We start from the raw sequence: 22,472 nt of genomic DNA on the forward strand, positions 1-22,472 counted from the left end.
CCAATCGGATGTTCTAATGGCTGCGGCTTTTGTCTCTGCTGATTGTTGCATTTTCTCACTCGCAACCCGAACAAACAAGTATCGATTGCCTGACTGTATTGCAGATACAGGTAAATATTGTGGCAGCTGTGTGGAGTCCTTTCGACGAGGCGGACAAACGGAGGCAGTGCTGCAATGTTTGCTTTTGTGAGTGGTTAGTGTTTTGCATATTGGCAAATGGGCGAGACTCTGATGACCAACAAATTGCCAGACAAATGAATTTAATGCTGCAAAGCGTTATCGTTGCATAATTAAACATCGATACGGTGGGGATATAGCATCGTTGAATGGGATTGAGGCCAATCCAATGGGAATAGAAATTTATACGGTTAATTGGGGTGTCTATGATTGGGGAGTGAAGTTGAAGGGAACCACATATTGGGGTACTCTCAGTTGTTGCAATGTTTTATCCAAAGGTCAACAGACAGCAGACTAAAATAAATTTAGAGCATTCAAAAAGAGTAGATGCATTCGCATGAATATTCAGTTTGTGAGATAATTGGAAAGTAATTGTGAAAATAAATACCCTAAGGTATAGATATATTGTTGGATAAGCGGTTTTTATATATAGGATACTTAATCAATAATAATTACAGGCCATTAAAATGCTTAAAGCAACTAGTCTAGGATATATTGAAAAATAAATACCCTAAGGTATAGATATATTATTGGTATATTTTATATTATTTTATTTTTATATTTAATCAAAGGAGTAGCTAGTCTAGGACCAGCTCATCTAGGATATCGAGCAAGTCTTTAGCCTACTTTAATCCTCTTGTCTGGCTTATCCATTAGCAGAAGCTTCGCCTTGGTGTCTGGGATTTTGTTGTGAATGACAGATGCGGGATCGGGATGCGAGAATGTTACAAGCCCAAATCCTACTTCACAACGTCTAACACACTCCATAAATGTAACTGTTTCTGTAACTGGGCAAAGCATTTGATTTATGTGCTCTTGTGTGTGCAATTGAATTGCCAGTTCTCCTCTCCATCCTTATCCCCTCGCAGCTTCAGCTTCAGTTCTGCATATGCAAATGATGGATGAGTCCAGCTGTTGGCTGTAACCCTTTCGCCCCTTTTTTTTTTATCCCTCCCCTGTCCCATTGAAGGGTTGTTGCCTGCGTTTTGTAATATCAATACAGCACTCTTTGCTTCTCCTACTCTTATCACGTTTTTTTTTTTCTCTTGCGCTATAGAAACGATACAATTTTTTATAGATTTTTTTCACTTAATTTTTATTTGTTTTCATAGTTGATTACAAAAGTGGGAATAGACTAATGTGTGCGTTGCTCATTAAGTATGTAAATTATGCAAAAACCACTTGAATGTGTAAACATTCGAATTTCGATAGCTGGCGATAACGATAACACGTTCGGGGCAACTGTACTCGATATCGGACTAGTCGCAGAACTAGTTCTCTAATTACGCTTAGCACGTAAATCCTATTAAAACACGCAACTGTTCGCTGTCCATCATTCGCTCAGTCACTGGTCACTGGTTACTTCACAATTTCCATTTTCGGGTAAAGGAAAAGGTAACCTTTTGTTTTAATTCAATTTCCTCTGGTCAGTTGCCCCTTTTCTCTGCCCGGCGGGTGTTCTTTTTAGGCTGACCGCTGGTCACACGTCACTCATTGAAAATAGGAACCGGTTCGTTTCGTCTCGAGAGTGTGATATTTCTATCCCGTTGCGGGACTGTCTGAAACTGCCTTATCTACCGATCTTCTCGGGGCTATCTGCGTGTAATTGTTGCCCATGTTAATTGAATAATTCGGAGCTGAACAGTTTTTTGATTGACATTATCGCGTGGGTGCGATATGGATCGGACAGTTGTTATACGAGTATTGAGACAGTTGGTCGACAGACAGACGTTGATCCTTTAATTTCCACACAAGCGTGGTTAACAGACGTTCCTAGAGAGTGGAGGGGTTGCTACCCCTAACTTGGGTTTGAGGGTTCTCTTCTTCGTTTTACATGCGGGAAATTTGCGTATTCGAATGGAGAGCAGGAAAACCCTTTTGCCGTTTTGTCTGCACTTTTCGCAATTTTCACAATTTTGCACGCATTCGAAATTATAATTAAATTATATTAGGCCACGTTCCACACGCTCCGTTCCCCTTTTTGAAGGGAGCGAGTTGCATTTGCTTTAGAACATGTCCATTGTTTACCTTTCTGCACGGCTTTGAATGTTTTGTCATAAATTTGCATGACACAATGCAGGCTCTATAAATTTTCTCGCCTCCCTTCCTCCTCGGAGTTCTGACTCGTGATTTTCCTTGAATCGAAATTATAGATTTGTTTTGTTGTTTGTGCTCTTGCTGGTTGCTGGAACAGCTAATAAATGCTTTTTCTGCGAGCTGTCATAATTTTCGCAATCATAATTTCAGCATTTTAGTATGGGGCGTGTCTCTGACCTCGACAGGGGGTAAATGAGCAGCTGTTGCCTAATTAGTCAAGCTCCGCAAGGATCTATATATAGTATAGTGGATGTATATAACGAAAAGAGAGAGTTAGACTTGATATTAAAATGCAGCTGTCAAGGTGTTTGAGTCATGGGGTTACATAGACACATTGTCTTCTTTGATTTCTCGGCACACTTTATTTTAATGGATCTTCGGCGCTTCAGATGACCGCAAAAGCGACTAATAACAAATTTAAAACACTTCATTAACCAACTAAAGACGGCGCTTAAATATTTGTTACAGCTCTTCACGTTACATAAACCGAATCAGCTTTAAGAGCTCATCTCAGTTCCAGTTTGATTCACCACATCAACATCAGCATCAACTTTAGTTTAGTTTTGTTTATCGACTAATTTCGCTGCACATCAAAGCGCTGTTGATGTTGATGATGATGACGCTCTCTTGATGGTAATGATGATGAGTGTGGGTTGTTGGCGGAAGTTACCTGCTGCTACGGCTGCTGCCTAAACTGGGGCCTAACCCGGGGGCTTAATAAATTGGAGACACTTTTACGCGACATTTATGGGCCACAAATGTCGCAGGTTGCTCCCAAGTCTTTTCTCTAACTGTCTTTTGCGTCCCACATAAATATTCAAAGCGAAATGCAAAAGTGAATAGCCAACAAAATGTTTATTTATGCCGCATATATAACCATTATAATCAAATTAATACACTCACTAAGTGCAATCAAAATACCATAAATAACTCTTCAGCTGCGTGGCAGCTGCGTGAAGAAGAAGTGAAGTAAAAGAGTTATGCGTTTATAATTTGGAATTAAGAATACGCTACCTGCCACCATCGATGATCCGGCCTATGGCCATCGATAGTCAATTTGACGACAACTCATAATTAGGTGCTGAACTTGTTTCATTCATAAATCATTCGATTTATTCGATCAAAGAAAGAAGCTGTTCAGCAATGTTCGCTACTTTAAGAGTTTAAATGCGGCTTTTGGCTTTCAACAGTTAATTGGTAGCAAAACATTCGATGTCTGTTACCATTTTCAAAATGATTTATTGTATCAATTAACTTAAGAGTAAGCTCATGAATGCGAGCGCTTTATTAATGTAAAGCCTTTTAGGGACATTGTGTTTGACAATTGTTAAGCAAATCAACGAATAAAATACTCTAGTTTCGTTGGCTTTGTTGTGTAGATAAAATATGTGACAAATGCGGAAGCTTTGAGTTCATCTTATGCGTTGTAAGACGCACAAAACTTTGGGAGTAAGCAAAAATAAATTTAAGCCATCTGGTATATTCTTTACTAAATGGTATAATTTTAAATGTAATAGTATTGCCTAATGGCATATTTCAGCATGTTTCAGCATATTAATTTGGTATATTTTAAGAATAATACCACATTTCTTGAAATGTAATAGTATTTCGGCATTCCAAATATATAGTTTGGAATATTTCAGTATTTTTAGCATATAAATTCGGTATATTTTTAGAATAATACCACACTTTTTATGTAATAGTATTTCGGTATTCCAAATATATAGTTTGGTATATTTCAGTATTTTTTCAGCATATTAATATTTTAAGAATAATACCACTTTGGTATATTTTAGTATTGTTGGTATAATTTTAAAGGTAATAGTGTTTCGGTATTCCAAATATATACTTTGGTATATTTCAGTATTTTTTCAGTATATTAATTCGGTATATTTTAAGATTAATACCACATTTGTAAATGTATTTCGGGATACTAAATGTATACTTGTGGTATATTTCAGTATTTTTGCTAAAATTTTAAAAGTAGTAGTATTTTGTTGTACCGAGTATAGACTTTGGTATATTTAAGTATTTTTTTTTCAGTGTAATAATTGGATGCCGCATTATGAATTGTTTCTTCTTTTAAAGTTGCAGTTCTTGCTCTTATGTTTCATTTCTCTAATTAACATATTATTAGAGTCAACTAAACAAATCTTTTAGCTAATATCGCAGATTTTAGCGAACAACTTCACAGCAAGCAGGAAACGCCATGTAATAGAAGAAAAGAGTTTTATCTATGCAGATTAGACAGCTTTTGAGTGTTGTCTAATGCGCATTTGAGGATTTTGTTGCCAAGTGCTTAACACTTTATTCAATTTGATTGTTTTATAGGTAATCCGAGCTTCAGGCTGGCCTCAAATAGCTTTTCGCTTTACTTCTGCTTTGCTTTGATTTCGTTTTCATTTTCGGTTTCGGTTTTGGTTTCGGTTTTTATGACGCGTGCGACCAATTTGATGACGCTGCTGTTGCTGTTGATGTTGCTGTGGCTGTTGCCAGTTTGTCGACTGCCAACGGCTTCAACATCGACAACAGCATCAGCAGCAACATCAGCAGCAGCTTCAACAGCGACATGGATGATGAAGTCTCGACCCACGCACAACAGGAAGCCTTTTTGGCCATTGGCAGCGTCGTCACGCGTCTGCTCAGCTCTGCTCTGCTGTGGTTGCTGCTGTGGTTCGTTGGTTTCTGTCCCGGATCGACGTCATTCAGTGTTTGAGACTGTGGAGCAACTGCAGCAAAGCACAGCACAGACACGACTTTCATGTTACGACGTTGTCGATGTTGCCAGTTGCTGGTTGCTAGTTGCCTGTTGCCTGTGTTTTGGCAGCAATTAATCGGCATTAAAATTTATAACGCCATGATAATTAATGGTCTGCTAATATGCCATAAAATTAGTTTGCTTGCAACGTTCAATTAAGGATTTGCTTGTACCAAACACACACACACACACACACACTCACACATGTCTCTCTATCTATTTATCTTGCCCAGTGCGTGAGTGTGTAAGTGTGTGTGTATGTGTGTGACTTCCCCGTTAGCATAAATCAAAATGCTTATCACGCACTTATGAGTGCGACGCCTTCTCGAAGGCAACTTATCGGCCCATTCGCTGACTCAGCACAAGAGTTGAACACGTGTCGTGTCGCGGTCGTGTCGTGTCGTCGTCGCCTTCGTCTCTAGTTTCTGCAGCGTGACACGATGTCATCCGAAGAACCCTTGTCATATCCCATTGGCGGGTATTCTCCTTAAAGCTGATTATTTTCTTTTTAAAGTGAACGAATTTTCTATAAAGTAGAAGAGCTATTTCCATAATCATGAGTTTTTCGTTGATGAATACACTGCACCTCTACCATGGTCGATGTATGTATCATCGTTAATATAAGGTCATCAGAAATCAAGATCACGTAAATTATGATATGGTCACACTGTTTTATAAGTTTTATTTCCGGTGGGAATATTGCCAGTGGCTCATAGTGCTTTTGTTACATCTTAAGCTCGATATAAATTAATAACACTAAGTTAATATTTTTTGTGTTTTTATCCATGATAAACTGAAATTAAACTTTACAATATTCTCTTTCGGTTTTCCTTAATTTTTCGATGTTAATATTAATACTACATTTATTTTATTGTATAATTCTTATCAATCATTTCGATATTAGTATTAATACCTGATATTTATTTTAATTTATAATTCTGATCATTATATATTCTTTGGAATATAGATCGCTTGATTAATTGTTATGCAATTGATTTCGCTACGAGTCAAACATTGTTGTAAATGTCTTCTCTTCTCTTTTCATTATAGATTGGATAGGATAAGGATACTTTGTTTAACCGGCAAAAAAGGTAAGTCATTTTCGATTATTATAAACTACTACTATATTTTCATTGGCAAGAAGTTCCCCTGATTAATTATTGAAGTAGACCTTGTCATTGATTTCAAATCAGTCGAACTACAAATGTCCATTGAAAAAATTTTTTGTACAGACTTCTCTAATTTGACTGGTAAAAGTTACTTTGTTTTGCTGTAGATAGAAATGAACTGCATTTTGTTGTCTGATCTATTATTGAGGTAGACAATGGATTAGATTTCGAATTATTAGTCGAATTGTTGTCTTAAATTTCAACTATTTTTTGGAAAATTAATATTTTCTAATACTTCTACTTACAATCTTCTTCTTCCACTCAATTTCAAAATGAATATTTGTTAAGCTACAAACATAATCAAAATAGAATTGAAAATAGTTTTAATCAGTATACCAGATTTGGAATGAATTTCTCGTGCTAGTCACGTGTCCAACTCTAGTCTAGGAGTTGCCTCCTCTATTTGTTGCGTCTCCTCCAACGGTTGCGGCAACGCGTCGCCTAATTGCCTACAAATTCGCAACGATTGAGAATGTGAATGCGGCGCGTAATTGCATAACTTGTGCTCCTACAAAGGCGACTAAGGAGAGGAAGAGAGGGAGGGAATAGAGTAGGGAGAAGGCAGTTGAAAGGTCAAGGAGGAAGCGCCATAATTTGCCGTATTGTGTTGACTTTGATTTTCGAGAAGAGCGACGCTTGCTGCCCAAGGGGCTACAGCAGCTTGTTGCCTTCGCTGCCTTTTTGCCAGTTGCCAGTTGTCGGTTGTCGGTTGTTGGTTGCCTTTCAAATGTCATGAATTGAATTGAAATACAAAAATTCGAAACATGAGCCGAGAGCGAGAGACGAGGCGACTCTAAAGTCAATAACGAACGCCAGGAAGTCACCTCGCAAGGAGCAGCAACCGGTTTCCTTTTCAGTCTCCCTCGTCTCTAAGGTTGTGCTTATTATTATTATGTTTATTGTTGTAGTTGTTGATGCTCTGAGTTGGCTCTGAGACCGAGACTTCACCTCCTTTGTGGCATGTTTCCTTTTTTTTGCGCTTGCTTTTTCTGCAACTGACCTTTTGGCAGGGGAGTAACAACAACAAATTTGGAAATGCCGTCATCATCATCATCAAAAGCAACAGCATCATCTTGGCCATCATCATCATCGCCTTCGCCTTTGCCACATCTCCATCTGATCATCTGAGCATTGTCGTGTTTGGTTTTAGTCTTAGCGCTGCCTCTTAAATTGCCACAGCCAATATGATTTATGTAAATGCTAATGCCAAAATGTCAAGTGTTCAGTTGAGTTGAGTGGGAAATTTCATTTCATTTTGTTTATAGCCTCGATGATGTTGTTTATTTTTATGTGTTGTCTTCTTTCTTCTTTCTCGCTGTTCGACAGCAATCCAATTAGCTCAGCTTTTACCATTCAAAACAAGAGCTGAGCTTGAGTGACTCCAAGCTAACAGTTGCATAAGAGCACCTGGAAAGCGAACTCATTTCTACATTTAATTGCAATCCAAATAATTTCCAAATTCCATTAAAGCTCACTTCTCACTTATTAATCTCTTTCATTTTCCATACCGAAACTTTCAAATCAATCTTTGTGTGTTTAATTAGATTGAAAGTTCTGCTGTCTGTAGTCTGTAATCAATTCTAAAGTGGCCATAAGTCAAGGCCCTTTTGGCCAATTATTTATTTATATATGGCTGGAGAGTGACTTCAAGGCTAACGCACACTCTATCTAATGGCATGATAAATTAGTTTATTTGAACTTAAAATAAACTTAAACAGCGTCGAGCCGACAAACAAACTGAGAGACAGCTAGCTCGATGGATAGACAGATATGCTCTGCTCCCTTTCATATTTCAGTTGTTGTTGTTGTTGTTTTGAATGCATTTTGATTAAGTAGAAAATTGAATATGTTAACTTCTCGAACTCGAACTCAAAATAATAATAATTCTATGGTGCGTAGTCTGCGGCATGGAAATCGGAATTCTAAACGCATTAATCATGAGACCGTTTGACACTTTTGGTGGGCAACGCAAAATTGATAAAGGCGTCAACTGGGGGCGACTTGAATGCACTTTATCAAACAGTTGTCACTCGACATTTGCTTTGGTTTGTTTTTTGGTTTTTTGTTTCTGTTGTCTGCAATTGAGTTCAACACTCTTGTTGTTGCATAGTTGGATCGTGTTGCAATTAAAATTAAAAGAGAGAAATTGCCAAAGAGACATAAATAGAAATTAAAAGCGCAGTGCGCCAAATGATATTACACCATTAAAAGTGCCATTTAAGTGCAAGGCACGACTCTCAGTCCCAGTTACAGTTCCAGTTCGCCAGTTTCAGTCTACGATTTAATTACAGCAAATTGCTAGTTGTTTTGGCCGCTGGCCGCTAGGTGGCGTCCCAGTGCATTCAGCAATGTGTTAATCCAATTTATATATGACCATTAGACGATGGGGCCAGTCCCACTGACCCAATTGAAGCTACAAGACAAGCTATCTGGCTAACGCTCAACTCTTGCTTGCAAACCACTCGCTCAGGCAGTCAGTCAATCAGTCAGTCAGTCATTCAGTCAGTCAGTCAGTCAGTGAGTCGATTCAAGTCACTTACTCGCTTTGTTCGTTCGCTCATTCGATGTAGGGGCAATGTCAAGGTAACCAGTTTTGATTACAAACACGACTCTCTCTCTCTGTCTCTACTCTTCTCTTTCTCTTTCTCTTGCCTGCATGACATAATTGGCTATAGCTGGATGAATGCCTTGCAAGTAAAGTGAACTGAACGCCAGGATGTCCGCCTCACAGAATTTCATAATTTTCGAAATGGAGGCCTGGCACTTGAATTGATTGATTGCCAAGTCGATTCAACGCCGAAGTCAGCGACCGTCGCGTCTGATATCGAGTAATTTCCACTTGAGCAGCTCCACAGTTCCACAGTTGCTGCCTCCCGATATCACCTTCCTTTTACCCCTTCCTACCATATCATCGACTTCATATGTGGGTCGAATGCGAATCACATTCGCAGAGTGTAAATTTGAGCAGCTCAAACATGCAGCATAATCAAACTGTAAGTTCTTATGCTTGTCGGTTAGAGTAGCTTGGGGTATAAGCACTAGGAATACATATTTGTGATACTAGATATTATTTTATATATGTATCTTAGATGAAACTCTGTAGTTCAATGTATAGCTGGAGTAATTGTTACCAAATTCAGACTAAAAAGTAAGAAGAGAGTATGGAGACTGGAAATTAGTTGAGTTAGTTTATAAAAGAAAAGATTGGAGAGCACAAAAGTCAGATGAAAAATGTAAAATTATAATAAATGAAGATTGGAATACTTATAATTTGCAGTTTAGAAAACCATCAACTTCAGACTCAGAAGTAAGAAAAATGTATAAAGACTGCACGAAAGAAGGAAAAGAAAGATAGAATATATTTGAAAAAGTTTGAAACAGTGTAGAGTAAACAGCAGTAAATGGAATTTAAAAGTGAAGATTTTAAACCACAATCACACTTGATGAAAGATTAATGTTGGAATAAATGCGAAGAAGCGATACCTGTAAAGGGAATTTAAGAGGTAGTATAGCAAAGAAGCTCATCCGATGGGTTTTAAATGATTTCAAAGGGTTTGATACTTATTACTACCGCAATTGAATTGTTGTACTTAAAGCGACGTATTTATTGCTATTCAGAAACAAAAAATTGCAGCTGAACATCGACATAATATTAACCTCTTTGTATTCTAAAACAAAACTCAAGAATAGAAAACGGAAAAGTAAGTTAAAAGATTATATTATATTATTATATTAGATTAGCAATATAAAATTAGAATGCGAATTAGAATAGGAATTGAAATATGTATAATTTATAGTTTGTAGACCCATTTAGTTGATTTTGAATAACATTACACTTGAATTAGAGTTCGAAAGATAGAATAGAAATTCCTAATGAAGATTATAGTTGAAATAAACTCAGAGAGGCAACACCTGTAAAGGGAATTTAAGAGTTAGTATAGCAAAGAAGCTCATCCGATGTGTTTTAAATGATTTCAAAGGGTGATTGACACTTATATTATTAACACAATTGAATTGTTGTCATTAGAGCGAAGTATTTATTGCTATTCAAAACCAAAAAATTGCAGCAGAATATCAAGATAATATAAACCTCTTTATATTTTAAAACAAAATTCAAGAATAGAAAACAGAAGTGGAAGTTAAAAGGTTATATTAACTCCACAATATAAAATTAGAATGAGAATTAGAAGGCATAGGAATTGAAATATTTATAATTTATAGTTTGTAGATCCATTTAGTTGATTATATATAACATTAGACTTGAATTAGAGTTCGAAAGATAGTATAGAATAGAAATTATTAATGAAGATTATAGTTGAAATAAACTCAGAGAATCGATACCTGTAAAGGGAATTGAAGAGTTAGTATAGCAAAGAAGCTCATCCGATTTGTTTTAAATGATTTCAAAGGGTGTTTGACACTTATTATTATGGGAATAGCGTATTTATTGCTATTTAGAGTATTTAATATTCAGCGTAGCGAATTGCGCACATCTTATTGCTTGGCGGCAGCAGATGCCACGCTGTCATTGTGCCACATGAGGCGCCTTGCCCTCGCGTGCCCCATGCCCCATGCCCCATGCCCCATGCTCCATGTCCCACAATCTGGTGTGTTGAATGTGAATCTGATGCGAGTGTCGACGGGTAAATGACTCCAATTTGATTTGTTTGGCTTGTCGCGTTGCCAGGGGAGTTGGGGGAAGTTGCCCCCTCTGCTGCTCCCCTCCCTCTCTTCCTCCTCCACTGAAAGCAATCGAATTCTCTTTTATTGATGCTTGCTGTTGTTGTTGCTGCTGGTGTCGGTCTTAGGCTTAGGCAGTCAGCTTCTCATGCATTGTGCATGCTAAATTGTAAATTGTCTTTATCAATTTGAAGTGCTGCACGGATTATTTATGCAACTTGCCAAGCAAACTTCCATAGATAAAGTGCACAGCTTACGACTTTGCGGCTTGTCTCAATCTCTGTCTGAGTCTGAGTCCGAGTTCGAGTCTGAGTCTTGAAATGGATTGCTTTGGCTTACTTAGTTGCTTTCGGTTGTTGGCTTTGGTTTCGATTATGGTTTGTCTTGGGCTTGGGCCGGGCTCTCTTGGCTACGCAGCTATTCTGTTCACATGGTTTACTTGTGATACCCTGTAGTAGCTAGCTAATGAGTGTACGAAGCTAAGTGGAGGAATTTGTAGAAAAGTTGTACAAATTTATGACGATAACTATCAGTACTTTGAAATTGAACTGGGAATTGCAATTGTGACTAAAAATCGATTCTATGTTTGCTATGTTGGTTAGAGAGATAATCTTTGAATTTGTAATGGTTGGTTAAATTGATGATATATACGAATTTACACACGATTTAGTTTCGTTAAACTTATACTGATCTTTCCGCAGACGACTGAAAGACTTCTGAATATATGTTATTAATATCAAGCGATAGTAAGGTGACTATCGACGTATTAACACTAACCGATAGTAAGGTATCTATCGACTTATTAATGCCAATCGATAGTCAAGTGTATATCGACTTGTTAATGCCAATCGATAGTAAGTTGTCTATCGATTTCTTATTGCCGAATATAAGGTTTCTATCGAATTATTAATGCAAACCGATAATAAGTAAGGTGTCTATTGACTAGCCTCGACCTCATTTACATCTCCACTCCATGGTATCTCTTAGTCGAACACACTTCTTTTAGAGCAATCTTTTTTTGGTTTTTAGGTCAATTTGGGCTTAAATTACGCACTCGGCACTTGGCACTTGGCCAGCGATTGGCGGTGGCGATGGCGGTGGCGATGGCGGTGGCGGTGAAATATTTAAATGCAATGAAAACGCCTGCGATCGCATTCGGTGCTGACAACTTCATTGCGAAGGCGAATTCGGGGCGATTTGACAGCTCAAAAGGCGGTTGCAATTGCAGCGTTTGGACATTGATTCATAAATGCACTCAAATGAATAAATGAGTGCATAGATTGCAGAGTACAAACAACCAAATCAGAGCAGAACAATGCCCAGGATTAAAATGAGAAGCCACACACGGACAATACAATGGGCCTACAATTAGTGGACCTCCCTCGCCCTCTCAGCTCTCGACTCACCCTCGCCTTCACCCTCGCCCTCTCTAATTGCACGCCCCTTTTGTGTGAGTGAGTTCGGGGCGTGTGGTGAGGCGGACAGGAGAGAAGAGAAGAGGATTTCAATGCTCTGTTCTCTGGTCATGCAAAATTGTTTCATTTCGCATTAGCGGAAAACCCACGCAGGCCACAATCGAATGTAATCGTCATCGGCATCGACGTCGGCGTCGGTTCATTGTAATCGTAATCGCTTTAGTTTGCTACCGCAACAATTTGTGGCAAATATCAGGCAGCTGTCTGTCTGTCTGGGGCATGCCTCAAATGAGGCGAATGCTGCGTGGATTTTCCACACTCTGTTTTTGTTGTGAGTTTTCCACGCTTCAGCCATTTGACACTCGTTGGAATTGCTTCATTTGCGCTGCATCCCATTGAACTTTCACTTTTTTTTCTCCTCTTTTCTGTTGTTATTTTTACTCTTTTGCAGTGCGTCTTTAATTAATTTTTCGATACCAAAAAAAATTACCAAAATCGTGCAGGGTTTCATATTTTATCAGTTTTTACCCCTTTTTTCGCTACCTTTTTTTTATCGTGTGTTGGTTGCTGACGTTTTTATGATGCCAAAAAAAGGGTTATCGATGGGATAGTATTTGTGAAACTGTGAAAAGAAAGCCATGGTTAATTTTCTCTGATTGATTTATTTGCCTTATTGAAAATGTTTCAGTTTTTCAGCAGGGATGAGAGAGGGAAGGGGAACGGGAACGCAAAGGTCTGGGATGATGGGCAATCATAATTTCATATTTATTTTGCGAAATGATATTTGTTTTACTTTTGGGCGTTTACACAACGCCGCACGCAAAGGGAGGGGAGGGAGCAAAGCAGCTAAGAGATAATTGACAGCGTGCGTGTTTTGCTTTTTGGTTGAGTCAAAGATACTTGTAACGAGTCTAAAGATGAAAGAGACCTGAACAAAGCAACATTTACTTGAATGAAATTGAACTTGATCGAATATTTAGCAATATTAACCATAAAAGATGAAACAGTAAAATGTTTGGTTTATTTTTATGAAATACATCTTTATCGAATACAACATATTTAATTTACTTAACACGAAAGATACTTAAAAAATTAATGTAAATGAAATTGAACTTGATTGAATAAATCATATTGTATATCATGATAAAAGAGAATTGACCATTAAAATCGTTGTTAACCCAAATGAAATTTAACTTGATCGAATACAAATATCACATTTAATACATTAACCATGAAAGATAAAAACACAAATATTTTGGCAAATTTATATGAAATTGAACTTGTTCGCAAATATGTAAAATATTTAACTTACTTATTGACCTACTTACCATGAAAGAGGACAGACTGTTGAACCATAAAATCTTTGGTGGAATATATCAAATTTAATATACTTACCATAAAAGATGATAGAGACTTAAAAATACACTTTTCGGTAAATGTAAATGAAATTGAACTTGATCGAATATATAAAATTTAACTTACCATGAAAGATAAGAGATTTGAACTATGAAACTTTTGGTAAATCTAAATGAAATTCAACTTGATCGAATCTAACATTTTCTATATAAACTTACCATGTATGCTTGTGAATAAAAATATTCCTTTTGCGTCAAAGAAATGCCAATGACTCGCTTGCCAAGATCAATATCAGTATGGTCATCTTTTGTTATCAGTGTTTTAGTGTTTGTTTTTTAGCTCGAATTCAATGTCAAATATGATTATTAAAATATCAATTGATTATAAATGGCATATATATTCGAATTGGAGTTTCGTTTATGGCAAAGAAACCCATTAAAAGTCTTTTGTAAGGAAATTAGTTTTGTCTTAGGGGGAATTATGATTAACGAGTCACAACTTTGACCAACTTGCAGCCAGGTAGCAGCCAACGATGATTGAGTTGCCAATGAATGATGAATACTCAAACGAATGTGAATTATGAATATATGATTGTGATGTCCACTTAAGAGATCTGTGTGTATTTGTGGATTCCCCAAGTTTGTTTTATGGGCATGCCAAGTGCTTTATCACATTTGAGCATTGAGCGTTTATGGCGCATTGTCTAGCGACTTCTAATATAGCTATAGCTATAGCTAAAGCTATGTGATGGGCTCTACCTCCAATAACTGAGATGTTTCAACGATGTTTTGAGCGAGGGCGAGGCAATTGCTTGCTTTGCTGCTTTCCCCCACAACTTGCCTTAAGCTATGCATTTGGGTTAGGTTTTTGAATCGATCGAGAAGGTCGCAATGGCAGAGATGAGGTAGAAGAGAGGTAAGGGGAAGGAGAAGCGTTAGATCTGTCGTGTTTGTGATGCATGTCCGCCTGTCAAGAGTCGCTACACACTGAGATAGCTCTAATGACGTTTGACATATCGCGGCACACGCCTCGAAAATTGTCTCTCTCGTTGTTGTTGTTGTTGTTGCTCATTTTAGTGGAATGACGAATGTGTTGTTGTGCCAGCAGCAGCGACACTTTCAAGTGCAACGTGCAACGAAGAGTTGCCGCGTCACAGCAGAGTTGCCACGCATGTCAGCGACAATGATTTGTCACAAATCAAAACTAAGGCACAAAAGGGGTGTCCTCAGAGAGACAAGAAGAGACACACAGAGAAAGAGAGAGAGAGACAGAGAGAGAGGCGTTGTAATCCATCAGCGACATTCGCCACGCTTTGCTTTGCTTTGCTTCAATGTTGCCGTTGTCGAAGCGTGTCAGGGATACGCCTCCAGTTGCAACTGTGGCAGCTGCCACAGCCACAGCCCGGCCAGGAAGAGGCCTCTTTTCCGTGCCCGTGTTGCATAATTGCTCGTAAAATGCGTACCATAAAAATCATTGACCGAGCGACCCAAAAGCGAAAAAAAAAGAAGCCGAGTCACATGAATTCCTCTTCACTCCTTTTGCTTGTTGTGACACAAACAAAACGAATGAATGCGATTTTATGCGTGTGTCTTCGGCAGTTTTACAACTTGCTCTAATTAAACGCAATTAGTTGAACTTGCTCAACAGCTGCTCCTGCTGTCCTGGTTTCCAAATCATTAAGGACACTCGCCTCGCTTCGCTTACAGCGCACTAAATTAGTCGGAAAATGCATAAAATTTTCCTGTCACAAAATATCATAAAAAATGGAGTAAAAAAGCCTAGAAATTTATATCAGCCTCTGTCATAAAAAGTATGTGATTCGATTTTGTGTTCTGTTCTATTAAATTTGTTTGGCATTGTTGACGTTGTCCTGGGGTGGCGACGCCTCCCTTACGCCTCACTGACCCCTCAACAGCCTCTCTTGCCTCGGGCTGCCTCTTCACAAATGCATTTTTTATGCAAAATGAAAATAAGTTTCATATTTTTTTCATTTTGAATGCATATGCTACTCATATATTCATTTTTTATGAATCTATTCACGCTGTGAGGTAGTTGTCTAAATTAAAGTTGCAAATTAAAGTTGCAAAGTTGCAAATAAACATCTGATTGTCACAAATCAAAGCATCAGCTGATGCGCCAAAGCCTTAATTAAGTTGGCAACTCCACTTAGCATAGCTCAACTGTTGAGTCTATCGAACGGGGAGTAAGTATTGCATTGATCCACACAGAGATGCTTTGAGCACTCACTAAGGGCAGCCATCTTCACTTATGCACTTTTTTTTTACTGAGAACATTAATACATCAGACCAAAAATTTGCAAAGAAAAATTGCAAAAATAAATATAAAATAATACTGCAACCGAGAAAGGAATGCCAACACTTTTGGGCATTCGAGATTTTCTTTTGTCCCAACTTGGATTGGCCGGCTCTTTTAGAGAATTTAGAATTGCTAAATTTTCTCTTTGCCACTGATTGGTAAGTAGTGTCAATCTGATTAGACCTTGCGGTAAAATGTTATTTTATGCAGCTTATTGGTCATACCGCTGGCAATTGCACACGCTAGACCCTCCATAGAGTGTAATAGGTGTTGCACATTGCGGTCCTCGCCTTCCCCCCCCACCTGTTGAACAGGTGCCACTAGTGAAGCGCACGCGGATATTCACCCTAACCTGCAAGCCTAAGGGAGAATTGGTGAAGGCAGCGAACCTCGCTGCGAACAGCCAGCTAGAGTGGGAATAAGGCGATAATCTTGCGGCAGCGAATCTTCGCTGCAGATTATCAAACGGTATTCGATAGCGGCTCAGCGAAGGCGATACTAGAGACGTTCAAAGGAGCGTAGATCTTCCGGCGAGAGATCTACGGCTCCACAAAAAAAAAACGCCGGCACCATCTGCATTGGATTGTTTTCGTTCGCAAAATGCACTAAGAGTGCCAACATGGTTTGCTAAATTGAATAATTAAATTGAATTTGTATTAGTACTTGTCAAAAATCGACTAACTCATTTTTTCGACTTTTTGTACAGCCAACATGGGGTTCATAGGGATTTGAAAGCCTGATAACCATAACCCTTTATCATCTTTAACAGCTAACATCAACAAGCATATAAGTTAATTATTTATTTAAAAATAATAACAAAAATATATTTCATTACGATTCCGATTGGAACCGTTCTTTATTGAAATTGAATTAAAGACTAAAGACTAATTCTAAAGCTAGCCCTATATAAAGCTGCGAGTTTCAGCAGCGGCGTCGACAGCGCTGCTTTGGTTGGTGAATTGGGTGCAATGCTTCTTGTTCCTGGAATTGCTTGCACCGGCATGTGGCGGATGTATTGGGCAACTTGGCTTGGGTCTTCTTGGAATGTTTTGCAGGTGCACTCGGCGCGTGCAGGAAGTTAGTCAGACGCTGAGTCTGCATTTTGGACTTGTTGGATTTGTTGTTTGGGTTTTGAAATGTTTTGTCTGTTAACTCTTCCCCCTCTAATTCGTGCTTGTCCTCAAGCAAATTTTATTTCTCAAAAGTATGGGATGTTGTTGAATTGAGGCAGTGGATTTTTCTGTAAATCTTCTTGCTTGCGGAGTGGTGGCTTCAATGTTTCTGATGGAGCTGGTGTTGGTCCAAGTTGAAGGGTAATGGTGTTCTTCTTCCGACTGCAAGCGTGAAGTCCTAACGCTGTTATCAGGATGACACCGAAGAGCGTTAACATTGTAATGCTGTTGACCATGGAATGCGTCTGTATGTATTGCAGCTTGTTGGTGTTATTGAGATGAAGCGCTTCCAGTGCCTCTAGGGATAGAATCCTTAAACGTTCAGTTTCTTCGGCTGTTATTCGTGAGATTGGCACTTTTGGTTGCATAATGACTGGCTCCATATTGTTGAATAGCCGCTCTTTGATTTGCATGGAATCGTTGATTAGGTGTATTAGAAATGACCCTTCCAGATGATTTCCGGTTCCATTCCAGACCAAATTGCCGTTGAAGTTATTGAGGAGAATTATACCATTGTCGATTTCCTCTATCTCCGGGATGTGATCCGCGTTGCTGAAACTGCACAGTGCTCTCTCTCCTTAACTAATTTCGGAATACAATGTGTTTGGCTTACATCAATAACATTCTTTTGTCGCAAACTTTTATGTTTAAGTAGGTTTTACAATTTTTTGGTATGCCATATACTATATCATTATACAAAAATAGTTGACTTATTTCTAAGTGTACAATTGCGTTATTTTTACTATTGGTTTTAATAAAATATCTTGATATTCAATTTCTTCTAGGTTAGGAATTTTGACAATATACAAAAGTGTAGTTTTATTATGAAGCATTGATATATCGGAGAATTCCATTATCTCTTCGATTGACAATGGTGGCATATTGCCTTTTCTAAATATTTCTCCAATTTCTGTTAGTTCATTTTCGTTTAGTAAAGAGTATTTGCTATATTTAATTTGGCCCACTGAGTGGCATACTTGATATTTACTATTTCATCTTTTAATAATCGGATTTCATTATGAAGGCTAATGGTTACCTCGTTACTAAGAAAACTACTTTTTTGTATTGAATTAGTTAGGGAGTTCGATAAGGACGTAAGTTTGTTAATTCTTTGCTCCAGTTGTGTATTAACTATAACCTGTTGATTATTATTACTGATGAGATTATTGATATTTTCTTTTAACATGACGAGATCGTCATGATCTGGGTTACCTGCTATGTACTTCCAACCTGTGCCTAACCAATTTAGTGACCTAGATTTTCGTTTATTTGGGGAATCTGTTATTGTTTTGAGTGCGTTAGTGGTAGCGATTAACTCATGATGTATTGTTGAATATAGCGGACTACGCTTTAGGCCCTCTTCAGTATGACTGTTAAGTAGGTCTAGTGCTTCCTGGATTTGATTAAGGTCTATTACATGTACTAATTTTGTTGAGGATGTCTGTAATTTTCCCAGTCCCTATGAATGGTCACTGTCTGAGCGTTCGTGTAGTTTGTAATGTCCATCGTAGCTTCCGTTATTGTCCATAGTAATACCCTGCGAATATTATGATTTGATGTTACTTTTATGTACGATTCTTCCAGATTCTGTTAAAATGTTTGTATTTTTATCTTCTTTAACTAATTCTTTCTTAAATCTTGGGGAAAGTTTTGAACCTAAACGAGTGTTTACTTTTACATATATTTCTTGTCCTGGCTCATAAGTTATTATTTCGTTTCTGCTTTTGTTGTGGAATTGTAAATTTTTATTTTGTGCTATCTTAAGTTTGTCAATATTGTCTTGTCTGGCCTGTTCGTACTGGTCTGGGTTTGTCGTGACTCTCCTTCCGAAGAATACCTCTAATGGTCGCTTTTGGTCGTGGAGTGGAAAGAGTAGTTATATTCGTATATGGCTCTATCTAGAAGTTCTTCGAAGGTTCTATGGTGGTTTTCTTTCTGTAAGCATCTCATTACTTCGGAAAGTGTCGAATGGAACCTTTCTACTTGTCCATTAACTGTACTCTTATATGGTGGCGCAGTGTAAATTGTAATATTTAACTGATCCTCAAGCATGAATTTTATGGACCTTGAGTTGAGAGATTTCTCATTATCTATTACAACGAACTTAGGAACTCCATAATAGAAAATAATGTCCCTAAGTGGTGTTCGAATGTCTTCTATTGCCTTTGAATTGATTATGCGTGCCTGTGCTAGTTTTGAGAATTTATCTATTGCTGTAAGAACTAAATGGCCTTTGGTTGAGTAAATGTCAATGTGAATGATGTGACCGGGATATTCTGGTATTGGAGTTTTTTTTATTTCTGGATTAGGGGGATGTCGGTCATATTTAGATTCCTTACAAATTTTGCATTGCCTTACTATGTTGCTTATTCTTTGTTTCATTTTGGGGAAGTAGAATTTTTCTGCTAATTGAATTTTATTTTCTTCGGCACTGCGGTGTGCTCTATTGTGGATTTTGAGGATTTCCTCCTCTTGTCTAGATTCGTTGGTGAGGTCTACAGTCATAGATTGAGAGAATCGGGTTTTGACGTTTTTGAAATATTTAGGATATAATAGTTGTATTTTCCCCATTATATCCTCAGTTGTTTGGATGCCATTTATAACCGAAGGGTTGAGGTATTTTTTTAGAGTTTCTACTAGTTCTTTATCGTTAAATTCCTTTTTGTATATTTCGTGTCGATGGAACGTGGGGAATGGTATAGAGAATATGTAGTCGGATTTATCTGATTTGTTAAGAAATATTTGGTTCTTGAAAACATTAATGGGGACTTCCATACTGGGTATTAGTTCGTGACTTGAGCTTTCTGCACTATGCTGAGTTGAGGCTATGGAATTGATTTGATCAGTTGCTATTCTCGAGAGTGCGTCAGCTACGACGTTCTCCTTTCCTGGTTTGTAGAATATTTCGTAGTCATATTCTTCTAGGTAGGATTTCCATCTTTTAATTCTAGCATTTCCGTTCCAACTGCTCAAAGAATGTGTTAGGGGTTGATGGTCGGTGAATATTTTGACTTTTGCTTTCCCATATAAATAATTTTTGAGAGCTTTAAGTGACCAAATGATGGCCAGCATTTCCTTTTCGTTAGCTGCATAGTTTTCTTCTGCTTTTGCTAGTGTTCTCGATAGGAATGAAATTGGTTGGTTGTCTTGCGATAGGACTGCTCCTATTGCGTAATTAGACGCGTCCGTTGTCAAGTGAAATTCTTTAGTAAAATCTGGATAGCGAAGAATTATTTCCTTTGAAATAAGACAACTTCGTAGTTTTGAAAAGCCTTCAATGCTTCGGAGTCAAGAGTAATTGGTTTTTTTGATGACCTGTTTTTGGACACGTGTCCATCTTCCCCTCTTAAAAGAGACGTAAGGGGTTTTGCTAACTTAGCATAACTTTGTATGAATCTTCGGTAGTAGCCGGAGAGTCCAAGAAAAGATCTCAGCTCTTTTAGTGTTTTAGGGCAGGGATAGTTGGCTATCGCTGCGACTTTATTTGGATTTGTTTCGATGCCTTTATCGGAAATTACAAAACCTAGAAATTCGACTTTATTCTTCATGAACTCGCATTTATCTAACTGACATTTCATGTTGGCATCTTGTAAAGTTCGAAAAATTAACTCCAAGTTCCTGTAATGGGATTCATCATCTTTACTAAATATGATGATATCGTCTATGTAAATGAAACATATCTTACCGATATGTTCATGAAGTATGTCATCAAAGCTCGCTGAAATATAGCGGGCGCGTTTTTGAGACCAAATGGGAGTCGTGTAAACTCATACTTTCCGTTATTGACGGAGAATGCGGTCTTTTCTATATCTGAAGGTTTCAAAGGGATTTGATGAAAACCACTTTTGAGGTCTAAAACCGAAAATACTCTATTATTACCTAGCTGTGCAAGTACCTCGCCTATCTCAGGAATAGGGTATTTGTCTGCAATGGTTACTCTGTTTATTTTGCGATAGTCTATTACGACGCGATATTTCTTTTTTCCTGAAGCGTCAGCTTTTTTGGGTACGATCCATACGGGAGAATTGTATGGGGACCGAGACGGTCGAATTATTCCATCTTCTAAAGTTCTTTTATCTGTTTATTCACTTCATCTTTCAGTGACATTGGATACTGATAGAACTTGGAATATACAGGGGTGTCGGTTGATGTTCTTATTGTTGCTTGTACCTTGGTTGTGTAGGTCAGTTTTGGTTTGGATTGGCGAAGAGGTTTGGAAATTTTTTAAGAGTTGGTTTAGATTTGTTTTCTGTGTTTCTGACAGGTGGCTTGTTCTTGGTACTATTGTATTTACTGCTTCGAAGATTTGTTCTTTTAAAGGGATTTTTATCTTGTTTCTGATTACCATTAGGTTTTACTTGGATTTATCTCTGCTCCTAATTCCTTTAAGGTGTCGTTTCCTAAAATAGCATCAAAAGTTTCTAGGTCTTTTAATAAGAAAAATTTCACCTCAACATCTGTTATATTGAACAAGTTGGCATTTTTGTGGTGTGTTACCAGTGTATTACCTCCTATCGAGACGGCGTGAAAAGGGTTTTTATTTGGAGTGGGGTTTTCTACAAATTTCGGCTTGATGTAATTTCTATTGGATCCAGTGTCAATGAGAATTTTAATTATTTGGCCGTTCCTCAATCTACAAGTAAAGTATGGGAGAGAGGAACTCTTTACTCTAAAAATTTAGTGCAGAGTAGTCATAAAATTCGCAAGTGTCATCTTCATAGTTGTTGTCGTATTGGTCTACTTGTTCTACGTATTCTTCTATTGTTTGTTCTACGTCTGCGTGAGTCTCGTATTCAGCGACTGCTTGTTCATAGTTAGTTGTGGTATCGTAAGTTTCTGTCGAAGGTTCTGTTATTTCGTCGTTGTTTGTCTGTATGTTAAAGTTTCTCTGTCGTTTCTGTCCGTCTGGTATAGGATTGGGGGGTCTTTTCCCAGCTTCGAATCGTGGCCTGTTCATGTAGTTGACAAATTTCGTTTGAACGCTGGAATCCACATCCATTGGTTCTGGACGCGGTAGCGGTTTCGGGGCCATTGGCCTAGGTGGTGCAACCTGTTGAGAGGTTGTGGCAACAGTGTATTGCCGTGGGTTGGCAATTGGTTGATACAAATTTGGGAAATATTGTCTTGGTAGTGGGTTGGTGGTAGTTGTCCGTAGTGTATGTATTGTCGTGGCTGTTGTTGTCTGAAAGGGATTGGTGGTGGTTGTCTGTTTGAGAAGATGACATTCCGTGGGGCTGGTATGGGTTTACCATTACTGTTTCTAAAATGTGTTGGATGTCCTTTAAAAGTGGCATGTTTCGACCTAAAGGTTTGATTTTCCATTTTAAGCAGA

General features: G+C 38.0%; 1 long non-coding RNA gene across 1 annotated transcript in view; it reads left to right on the forward strand.

Moving 5' to 3' along the window:
• The window catches only part of LOC132788629 (uncharacterized), a 74,563-nt gene that overhangs the window by 13,443 nt on the left and 38,648 nt on the right, over window positions 1–22,472 (forward strand). The window contains exon 2 of the long non-coding RNA XR_009632641.1: window positions 6,083–6,123. This is a non-coding gene — a long non-coding RNA (uncharacterized LOC132788629). The remainder of the gene's footprint in view (window positions 1–6,082; window positions 6,124–22,472) is intronic.

This window comes from Drosophila nasuta, chromosome 2L (genome assembly GCF_023558535.2).
Source record: "Drosophila nasuta strain 15112-1781.00 chromosome 2L, ASM2355853v1, whole genome shotgun sequence".
In the NCBI taxonomy this organism is placed as follows: Eukaryota; Metazoa; Arthropoda; class Insecta; order Diptera; family Drosophilidae; genus Drosophila; species Drosophila nasuta.